Here is a 12,417-nt window from a genome sequence, read left to right as displayed (position 1 = left end):
CACATTCATTGCGTGCCGCTGACCAGTTTGCGCTCTGTCAGCGAAGTGGGACATCACATCTGAAAATCTACATTGCGGGTTCGAGCTGCTAGCTGCTTTCCGTGCCTGTCACACAAACGTGCCAGATGTTGAACTCAAGCGTGAAATAATTCCACCCCAACACTGACCCTGCCAGCCATGGGCCTCATCAACTTGTTAAGTGTCATTCCTCCCTGATAGAATAGTATGCAAAGCAATATGAGGTGGATGAAACTCTGTTCCGCGTCCCTGCTACAACACAAACTCGACCTGAATGCGGTATCAGCGAACACCGTGCTGCTTCCCTCAACAGGCACCCCTCAGCATAAATGATTGATAAACTCGGCAAAGAAAAACATACTGGTAATTGGACTAGCTGAGATGAAGGAAAAGCTCTAGTTGCCCTGGATCCTTATGAGTTTGTGACGGGGAGGTTGGCACAAATATTACGGTTCATGCCACATGTGCAATCAAGGAAATGGAGGGAGAACTAATGGCGGGATTGCTTGTGCACTTAGTGATTTACCCTCCCAAAGGCCCCGTGTGAGGCCCTGAGTGATTTCTCAAGTGATACGTTTTTTTCTGTGAGATTGTATGCATTTTCATCTAGAGGGAGAGTGTGGTTTTTGGGTCTTGATTCGGTCACAGAATGCCCAGGGCCGTTAATTATCAGGCGCTTAGCTTGGATGATGTATCTAAATGTTGGTCCCTGCATCTGTGTAGGTGTAAAGGCTGTTTTTGCCGTTCCGATATTGCAGGAGACTGTTTGGTATTATCTATCTATCCGTCCGTCCGTCCGTCCATCGATCCATCCATCCATCCATCTAACTACCTATCTGTCTGTCTGTCTATCTATATACACACACACACACACACACACACACACACACACACACACAATGAAAAACAAGATAAAAATCCTTATAAAGGAATGACTGTTTGCAGTGTGCATCCTTTCAGTGCCCGTTATTGCAAATGGCAAGGTGGATGGAAGAAACGTATTGATCCTTAAGAGGGGAATTCAGGTGCTGATCATCAAAAGTGCACAAATACCTTCCCACACACAGAAAGCGCAAAACAAAACACAGTCTAAAGGCAATTACAGTAGAAAGTGTAAACCATAACAGAGCGCAAAAGAAAAACTGTCCATGAGCAAAGTTGTTATGCCAGGCCAACAGGCCATGTAATTTGCTCCATTTCGAATGTGACAAATAGATCCTTTTTCTAATAAAAGCTTCCGGAAGATGGCTGAACAACGAGAAGAGATAAAAGATCATGTCAAAAGTTTGGCAGAGACCGTCTTAATTCCCTCCGCAGGAATGCACTCTCCCAGAATATTGTGATCGATGTGCTCTGATGTTAACAATTATATTGTGATTGAATTATTTCAGTCATTTCGAAGCAGCTAGATCGGGAGGAGGTGATGGAGTTATTTGTCAACAGGCAGCTGGGTGCGATATATTGTTATCTGAATCGGTTCGGCCACGCGTCCAATTAAGTGACACGCTAATATGTCATTTGTGTTTTTTGATGCATTCGAAAAAGACGTAAGAAATCCCTTCTGAAGCTGTCCCGAGGACCCGCTAATCCTCTGTATTAGATTTGTACTGTATTTGAGAAGGAAACATAATCAAAGTTTCATCAGGGCATTTGTTTATCTAATCATCAGAGAAATTAACCGCTAATGGAATCGCACTAGATCACTGGAAACAATAGTAATGGCCTCTATTAAGAAACTATCACATGGATTTTGTGTAAGTAAATAGATTTATTCCTCAGACTTGCCAAATCGCTTATCACTTTTATGTGAGCATTGCTGGAGGGAGTTCAGAGTTTAAATGTATAAATAGCAGAATGCTAATAACTCTAGCAGTAACTAATTTATACAGGAAGGAGGGCACGCTGCATTGATGCATATTTCAGTGTCGCAGTGCCCAAGCCTCTCCTAATGCCACTTATATCAGCATTTTTGCCATTTTAAATTATTAATACAACCATTAGGTCAGAGTATACAGACTAAATAGGGAGGGATGCACTCATGAATGCATTTTATTACTTTTTCAATGCTAAAACCGAATGCAGACAAAGTGTGCATGAGTCACATTTCTAATTATCACTAAACTCTCCATTTTTATCTGTAAACTGCATCAAATGAAGAACAGATATAAATTGGGTAAATAATCACTAGGAGGTCAAATGAATGAATTAACAAATTCAAATGTCTCAGAATAAAAATTTCAACATCAGCATCACATGATACAGCTAAAAAAAAAAAAAAAAAACTCAATGCACATGCTCATGACACATAAAGAGAAGTTGTTCAAATCTGGTCTCTGCTTTTGTGTCTATTCTTTACTCAAAGATAAAATAAAATACCATACTCAAACTGAGAAATATCACGAGGAATTACATCGTCCTTGATCATTTGAGATAAAAGAGTTCGTTGTACTATAAAAACATGCTGTAACTTTCAAAACTAAAAAAGTTTCTCCACAGCTAAAAACCTTTATTGATATGAAGCTGCCAAAACACAAATAGATACAAAAAATGACTCAAAACATCTGAAACGCAATAATGTCAGTATTGTCCAGAAACAGAATTCATCTAAAACACATTTACACATTTACACATCTACACCGACTATGTGGTATCCAGAATTTTTTTTTTGTAATAAAATACAGGGAAAAACAAAACAAACAAAGCATAAAAAGTGTTCAATACATTCCCCTTAAGCTTACAGATCAGCAATTATATCACCATCTTGCATTGATGAATACTACAGAAATCAGATTACACCGGTGTGTTAAAACATAGGATAGGATCTGCTTGATTTTCATTCTTTGCTTAATATTGTAGGTCTTGTGAATGTTTGAACAGGTAGAATTTCATACGGGACAAGGCAGCCTCAGTAAAATCAACAAACATCTACCAATGTGACGGAGCCTCACTATGGGGCAGAGGGGGTGCTAATGTTTGATGTTTGTGCTAATTATCCACTCCGCAGTGACGTTGATAACACAATCACATGCTCTGTGAGACAAGCATGCCAGAGAATGTTTCTAAGGAGCGCCTGGAGAAAAAAAGGAAGTGTAAATATTCTCAGAAGCCTTAAGATCACTTGTCGTCTGTGATCAAACAAACTACAGTACAAGACCGAATCACTTTGAAGCTGACAGGCCTTCTGTTCGAGCCTTGTGACTCGAGATCAGCACGTCCAGCACGTTTCTGTTAAGCAGATGATAACAGATCCCCTGCTACGGATTGGTGTTTGGAGGTAAGGGGTCTCTTGGATCAGATTTTCGGTTATTGTACTTTATAAATATATTTTAGGCCAAAATGTAAGATTAAATTTAATTGTATATAAAAGTTCATCATATAAAAGTTGCACCCAATAAAATTACATAGTTTTAAGTATGTGTGTTTGATTTGATTTAAATGATTTATAATGATTTATCATTTAAATAAAAAGTAAAAAAAAAAACTTAAAAATGCATTTACTAAAATTGCCATAATAATAATAATAATAATAATAATCATTATTCTTATTATTGTATAGCATTAATCTGTTAACTGTGAAAACAGTTTTAACTTTATTCAGTTAAAAAGTATAAACAAATATGAGATTGAAACGGTTTATTGATGATAAATAGAAATAAAAACAAAATATCTGTAGAAACATTTTTTTACTCAGAAATTGCTTGTAAGCAACAGCAAGCAATATATTGAGATAAACATGAAATTGTGAAATGGAAAATGTGAACTTACTGCAATAATCTTTTTTTTTTTTGCAAACTTTATTTACTATTTTTAACATTTGTGGTTATTGTATATTTAAAACACTTTCAGGTTATTATTAGCATCTTTCCTTTTTTATTAATGTATGACAAATATGCATCAAATTAGGTTTATTAGTTTATGTTAAAACTATGGAACCCAAATGGATGGAAATTTTATTACATGCAATTCAAGTACATAAAGCCAAAATTTAGGCCAAAATATTTTTTGATCGTAGAGTGTAGGCCAGGATATGCAATTTGTAATATAATGGATGTTTTCAGCGCTTTTATTCATTAGATCTGTTGCCATATAGATGGACGCGTTTGTTGCAAGGTGACAATTTAGAATTAGTTTGTGGCATAATGGTTCATCCAATTGGTTGCAGTCTAATGATAACCTTTTTAGTATTCTGAAAGCCTGCAAACTGCAAAATGGCAGTGTCAGCACTATAACATAAGACACAATGCAAAGCAAAATCACTCTCGGCTCTTATCAGGCCTCTGTTTGGCAGGCTGGATCAAGCATCCTCAAAAAGAGTACAATATGTTATAGCTTCCCAGACAGCTTGGGCCTGTTCTTATGAAATATTCGCAGACTAATACCCTCGCCCACTGCTGCATATCTAGATAAATGAGAAAGGGTGATATAGAGGAAATTTCAGCTGTGATTTCAGATTAACTAAATTTCCATTTGCAGAGATGGCGGCAGTGCTGCATTGCAAGTAGTGGTCCATATCTCTCCATAGACTGTCAGTGGACTCTTGTCAGCGGCTCCTTACAGTAATGCCTGTGACCTTTATATGATGAAGCACTGAGAGTCTCAGCCATGGCATGTCTCTCTGTCTTAGGGATGGTCGACAGGAAGTTGTTTTGACCCTCCCCAGCGCAAGGATGCGTGACAGAGACCGCAGGGCAGCGCAAAGGCCACTATTTATCTTTGTTACACCTTTTCAGATTAGAAAAGGTCCCAATTCCACATAGAGAACATGACTTTTTTTTGTCTCTTAAGTCAAGCTCGCACTGTAAGACTGAAGCTGCGGTGCAACAAGAAGTGGCAGATGGTAAGCGACTCCCTGTTGCCGTCCGTTCTAGTATGAGCGCCTGTGAGATGCGCCACAGCTAGTCACAGATGCTACGAGACATTTTAAATTGGTGTTAAATGCAGTCAGTCTTCAGGTGACTATTGAGAGTAGAGAGAAAACAGCCGTGAGCAACAGCCAATTAAATGACAAGAGGACAAAATAGCACATGAGGGCAACACAGTGAGAAATGGAAGACAAAAAAAAAAACTCTTGAATTGCTCATATATGTTTATTTTTATTTTTATTTTTCTGTTTTTCAGATTATTGCATCAAAATAACAAATTCTGCATGAGGTCCAAAATGTTCAAACTAGTCATGCAAATTTGTAACTCTAACCAACAGAGAGCTGCTTCATGCATCTACAGTATTTACTATGGACAATGGACATTTTTTGCCCAAAGATTTTTAGTAGCATGATCCTGCAATACTGCAGTTTCAGGACTTGCTAGTTACTAGTAGCAGTTAATGGCAAAACAAAATTAGTGTGTTTGTGATTGCAATGATAAATTAGACTAATGTAATAAGAAGCATTTTGCAACATCTTGCAACATCAAGCAGCTTAATTGAACTGTTTTTATACAGCTAAAAACTGAAAGTCTCACACATTCAGGTCAAAATGGACCGCATTTGGACTACTCTTATAATAAAAATAAGGTGGAAAGATAATCAATTCTGTTAGTTTAATATGTGACTGCATCGTTACCATTGCTCAGCTCATTTTTGCAGACTAAATCCAGTAATTTCAATTGATATTCTGGAACTTCGAGTAAGGGCGAATGATTTTCCCACACAGATTTGCCATATTGACCAAAAGAATGCTGCTTAATGCTGCTTAATGACTTCTGTGGCCATGTTTATTATCTGTAAAAGCTGTAATATTGCATAAACCATTTGCGACTAAAGCACAGATTCTATCCTGTGAGTCCAAGAGAATAAAATGGTCACTTTCTTGAAAACTGATGACAAATATCAGTAAGAAAAAGTCAATTGCTGCAATAGGAGGAGCCACAGTAGTTTTTTAATACAAAATAAATGACTTGCACCTCAGAATGTGCATACAAAATGCAATAAACACTGTCATATTATCTTGCATTTGGAAGTGGATTCCTGATTTTTGGGAATGCAGTTGTGTGAGACCGTTCTGGGAGGCAATCATACCAAAACATTTTGACGACAGACTTTGGCTCAGGCACTTCATAATGACTAAAGCAACATTTTAGATACTGTGCAACGAGACCATCCACTGGTTAATCCAGTTATGCTGTATGTCATGATCTGTTGCAAAGTCACATGACTTTTTTTTAATGCAATTAAAATAACTAATTTTTGTAAGTGTGTTTCCATTATAGTTTATGTGCATGTCTTCATATCGGATAAATAATTATCTGCCTCAGTTGAGTGCATACATTGTTTACGTGTATTTTAAGCACATTTCCATCCAGTACTTTTTGTGCAATATCCCAACATTTGCTCAAACATAAGTAGATAAAACATAGCTAGAGCGGTGCTTCATACTGTACGTCACTACACTATTAACGACACATGATGGACATTTTGCTACTGTGACGCTAGATTGAGTGTTGAAGTGGGCACCTGGCCTTAGCAGAAACAGAAAATAGAGATTGATGTCCCTCAATTATTTATTACTGAATTAAGTTGAGGTATTTGATTGTGCAGTGGAAAATGTGGAATGAATAACATATCAACCCAAAGCGCACATTCCAAAGCCTAAGCTCTTTCTCTGAACATGAAAGCCCTTGCAGAGAGTTTAGGCTACAATGACGTTTTTGATGTAGTCCTTTCCATCTGAAGTGTCATTGAAGTAAAAGAAGGAGAGAAGAAAATAGGATCGAGATGTTTTCAATATATGGGTATTCTGCATTTCTCTCAGACCAGACGTTATATCAGTTGTGGATTCACTGGACCAGTTTAACTCCTTCACAAGCTCCTATTATTTCCTCAGATGAAATCTCAGTGAACAACGCAGCAACATTCTTCAACTGAGAGTCCTGTTTATTTATATATTTCTGGGTATAACTTATTCATTCTGCTTTTCATATTTCAGTGGTTGTTGAAAAAACAACAACTGATGTCTGTGTTTGCTTTAAAGACCCTTGAAATGCTTGGATGTTTTCTTAATGCTTCATCAGGAACAGGGCTGCTGAAGTCATTCTGTGAGGACTTACTTTGATTTTAGCAGCAAAAGGTTTTTTTTGTTTGTTTTTTTACTAGTGTTATTATTGCCTTATCTGGTTCGTATTAGCGCCTAAGGGCCGAAATGCTAGGATGGGTTCCAGCCCCCTGACCCAGCATGGGACAAGCGCTTTAGATAATGGATAAATGGATGAATGATTCACATTAATTTAGCTGTACAGTAGTGTGAAATTTACATGATGAAACACATTAAATATATAAATTTGGTCCAAAGTAAACACACATGGGGCTTGAACTGACTCAAGCAAAAACATATTTGTGAAACTTTTGGCTTCAGGGTCATGATTCCAATATGACAATTTTTTTTTCTTTGGGGAGGGGTTGGTTTGCTAGCAAAAACTACAATACAAAAACTAAACTGTCCTACTTGTTTTGCACTGATGTTCTAAGTGTATCTTTGAGGTTCGAAGTTTGTTAACCTTTATATTTTCAATATCAGCTCCCTGAGTGTTACATACATTAAAGTCTGATGTCATTATTAAAGTCTGTCTTTGATAATATACTATTGTTTAAAAGTCTGGGTTGGTAATTTTTTTAAATGCTTTTGAAAGTCTAATGCTCACCAAGGCTGCTTTTATTTACATTAAAAGCAGTGTGGACTGCTTTCAATTTGGCATATTTTAAAATGTAATTTATTGTTGTGCTACTAAGTGAATTTTCAGCATTATTAAGTCTAGTCTTCATTGTCACATGATCCTTCAGAAATATTTCCAATATGCTGATTTCCTGAAGCATTTCTTTTTATTATCAATGTTGAAGATGTATTAAATATAATATTAAATAACATTTATTGGATACATGTAAGGCTTTCTGTAAAATGTTTGTGGTAAAAATGAAATCCCCCACTATGTCTCTTAATATTGAGTTATAGCTATGTAAACATGAGATATATGGTAAAACCAAATCAGATTTTTTTGACACAGTCTTTGCTCTTCCATTCATTTCCATACTTGCTTTATTTTTATGTGAACAATAGTTAAAAATTCCCCCCTTTTTGGACGGCTTATTTATTTTGTACCATGTCAGCAGAATGTGACCACACCTCCTTTGAGTGTTTACCAAACGTTTAGATAACGAAGAAGTGAGATTTATGCTTTCAATTAAAGGGTAAAATAATCTCCTATGTAAATTGATATAAAACGTGCAGGTGATGCAGGTTTACAGGAAGCAGTGACATCGCTCTCTAAATACAGAGTCTGAGCTGACCTTGTGTGAAGTCTACGGCGCTGAAGGGCTGAGACCAGCTCTGCCGACCAGTCTGTGTGTCTCTAGCTGTATCGACTTCTCCTCGGGCCCTTTGTGTGGATCACCTGAAACACAGCCAGCACTCCTGTGTCCCAGCAGGGGTTGTTTTTCAAAGACTTCTCAAGACCGATATGGACGTCCTTCCCCAGCATGCCACTAGCAGTCCATCTCCAATGTCGCCTTCAGTATCAACAAAGCAATTACTCTGAATGATTCCTCTTTGTGTTATTCGATACCGTTCCTGCTCGACACTTTAAAATGTAGGATGTCAACTCATGAGGGAAAATGGGAAAAGCTGATCTCTGTCAATCAAAGAAAACAAGCCTTTCTGCAAAATTTAATCTTGCTTTTAAAGTCAGACACTGCGTTCGTAAGCTTTTTACTTCTGTAATCTGGAAGGTTTGTGAGAGAAAGAAGATATCCGATACAGGACCGTCCCTTTACTGTAGATTGTGGGACCCCCATGGCAGGGTTGCCAGGTCTTTGCAACAAAACCTGCTCTATTGCTACTTAGAACTAGCCCAAAACTAGCCTAATGTACACTAGCTATATATCATTATAATGCTACTTTTGTTGATGATTTTGAGATAGCTAGGCCTACACATCCATGAATTCCTAGCTAGATCAAAGAGTTAAGGAATCAAGCATATTGTGAGCTTCCTGCACAAATGAAAGCTTCAGAAAACATTTGTCCTAATGTTAAATAAGCCAGACTCTCAGGAACATAATTGAACACACAAATGATCACAAAATTGCAGTTAAACATGACCACGCAACAATCATTAAATGACAAAAATTGAGATTAAAAGATACAACAAATACAACTATACTACGGCAAAGAAAACAAACAATGAAGTAATACAAAGTAAGATAATCTGCACTGTAATTGGCATGCTGGGATAACATAGGCTAGCTACATATATATATATATATATATTACACAAAGCTAATTTATGGCTTACAAAAGTAAAAATATAGCATATTAATCATGAGCGAATAAGTGAAAATAATGGCCAGGTTATTTTTCCCTAGTGTTCTACAAAAGAAAGAAATTAATTTGTTATAGACTAATTTCTCACTGAATAAATAAGTATACAAATTTTACAATTCCAGACCTTTTTCTTTTTTTTTTCGTATGTGTCACTATTCTGTCAGAGTTACTGATGCTTGTTTAAACATGAACTTGACATGAGCAAATTAACTGTTACAGAAAAAGTTGACACAAAAAATGTGCTAACCACAGGCTCTGTCAGCTGCAAATTGGGTTATGAAGGCCTAGAATTATTTTAATGCTCACAACACATAGTTCACATCGATGTCTTTTGTGTTCAGCTCGAAAAAAATCGCTCCTGACTTTTTATAGCAAAACTTTTGCAATATTTCCGAATTGAGGATGCTGTTGTGCTATTACACACTAATGCTCAATGATATAACCATGCAACCAGCTTCCTCGTTTTCTTATATACTCTAAATCAACAAGCAGTTCCTTGTTTTTTAACACCCATTTATATTATAAAGCAGTTTAAAGGTGCATGAGGGATGGTAATTTCAGTAGTTAGCTCATTTGATGTCTTTAGCATGTCACTCATTGGGAGTGTGGAGGTGGACAGAAAGTGTACAAGGCGTTTTGGGGGTGTGAATGTGAGAAAATGAATCTCTCTCACTGCAGGAATGTTTATAATGCAGGCCCAGTCGCTGGTGCTCATTTACATCTGAGAATATCATCTGCACGGCCTCTCGCCAGAGTAGTGGACGCAAAATTTAGCTAATGTGCTGGCATTATGACCATTGTTGTGTAATGGGTTGATGCATCATTCCAGGCAGAGCTGTCTGTGATCTCACCCGCAGTAATAGCTCTGTGAGAATGTATTTAATGCTGAACCGCCAGCTCTGGTAAATGGTGTGGAATTTCTCCAATTCTGTAAAGCGCAATGGCTTATGAAAGTGACAGAATCAAAGTATGTGCATCCTTGTCAAGTACCTAAGTGAAGTGAATACGAGAAGAAATCAAATCAGGCAGTGTTTTGCACTCTCTGACAGTGATGCAACACGTAAAAATATGTGACAAAAACATAAAATGAACTAATTATGTTGGATTGCTAATTTTATGGAAAGTTAAGGAAGCAAGTTTTACCTTTTGCTTTTCTTTCAGTAGCTGACTAGCTTTCTCTAAAGTGGAAGTGCTTTGCTTGGCTATCAGGTCACACTTCAGACTGTTTACAGTGAAGTTTGAGTTGTTAACATAAGTTAATTCATTAGGCATTATATATTAAAAATTAATGCAATACTTTTACAACATTTATTAATCTAGTTCAAAGGAATAGTTCATTTAAAAATGAAAATGTATTCAACCTCAGGCTATCCAAAAGGTTTTTTTTTCATAGATTTTTTTCAATAGATTTGGAGAAATTTAGTGTTACATCTCAGTTTACAGTAGCAGCTGATAAAAGCATCACAATCTACAAGTAATCCATGCAATTCCATCAATTAACATCATATATGAAAAGCTGCTTTTTTTTAGAATACAAATTCATTACTTAGGCATTTTTAACTATGGTTTCTGTCCACAATAGGAGTTCATAACCCATAATAACACTTCCTCCAGTGAAAAAGTCCATCCCCTGTTGTCCTCTTGCATCAAAATACACCAACTTATTAGTTTAGAACAGTTTTGGTCTGTTTTGCTTATAAATGTAAACAAAGCTTGATCTCTGCATATTTCTCTCCTGATTCAGATGAGATAACTTTTTCACTTAGAAAGTTAAAAATGCCTTAGTCTTAAGGATGAATTTGTTTCTTTTGAGAAGAATTTGAAGCTTCTCTGCAGGCACAATATTTTAATTGATGTTGTGAAGTCATGTGGATTACTTGTGGTTTATTGTGATGTTTTTGTCAGCTGTTTGGACTCATTCTGATGGCACCCATTCACTGCAGCAAGCACATTCACTGAGCAAGTGATGTAATGATACATTTGCCCAATCAGTTCAGATGATGAAACAAACTCCTCTACATTTTGGATGGCCTGAGGATAAGTATATTTATATTTTTTGTGTGAACTGTTTCTTTAAATATTTCTTTGCTAATTTAATTAAAACTTGTCATGCTCTGTGTTTGAACCAAATAATCCACACTGCTTGCGCACCTTACATATGCATCCTATTTCTAAGAAAGGATAGTTTTCAGTTGTACTTCTTAGTAAATTTATTAAATAGAAAATAGTCCATGGTACATATTTGAAAAAGCAATATGGAAGTTATGTTGTAAATGTAATAAGTAACATCTTTCTTGTAAGGTTTCACCTCCAACTCTGCTCTTTGAGGTGAATATGGCCAGACCTTTATTTGAGTGTCTAGTTTAGTGAGTGTCGACAAGGCAGAGCCAGTGACAGAAAACATTCCAAACCTCATTCATCAAGCAGTTTTTTCACTCAGAGCATCTCAAATTCCTCTCTCCTTTCCTGTCATAGAAATTTTCTAACTTACCACGGATGTTCCTGAGGGATTTTATCATGCATTGACTACAAGAGAATGCAAATGGCATACACAGGCATGAATCTGGGACAAGATGGCCATGACCTGCAGAGGTCTCCTCTCTGAGCCGGGCGTCTGGGGATTCAGAATTCTCCACTGCTGAAGCTTAATTAGCCCAGCTCTGTTGCCTGGAGAAGTGTTCAGTGCTTGACCTTTCCTAAAGGTAAGCGGCCGGTGCGTGTTCAACAGGCCACAGGAAAATGAGCAGCACCGAGGAGGCTTCTGACAAGCCCAACTAGGAGGGGAGGAGGAGGAGATGGTGAAGGCATTTGAGCTGGTGCCCAGACAGTGTCTCATCTAAAGATACCCTGAGAAACATGCGTTGCCAAAGGGAAGTTTGTCAGTATTCCTGCTGCTGATCATTAAAAAAAGACTGAGCCAATGCACAGCAGGTTTCGTGTTCATCAGAAGTGGGTTTAAAAACCAGCAAAATGAGGACATACAAGTATTAGCAGATAGTAGAAGATTTATGTTTAAATGAAGCCTAATAATCCATTAATAATATGACCGAATGCAAATCCTTTGTGTAAGGACCGCAATCTGACAAAAAAA

The sequence above is a fragment of the Carassius carassius genome, chromosome 1 (assembly GCF_963082965.1).
Source record: "Carassius carassius chromosome 1, fCarCar2.1, whole genome shotgun sequence".
Taxonomy (NCBI): domain Eukaryota; kingdom Metazoa; phylum Chordata; class Actinopteri; order Cypriniformes; family Cyprinidae; genus Carassius; species Carassius carassius.
The sequence above is the reverse complement of the archived record's forward strand: the minus strand, read 5'-3'. Positions refer to the sequence as shown.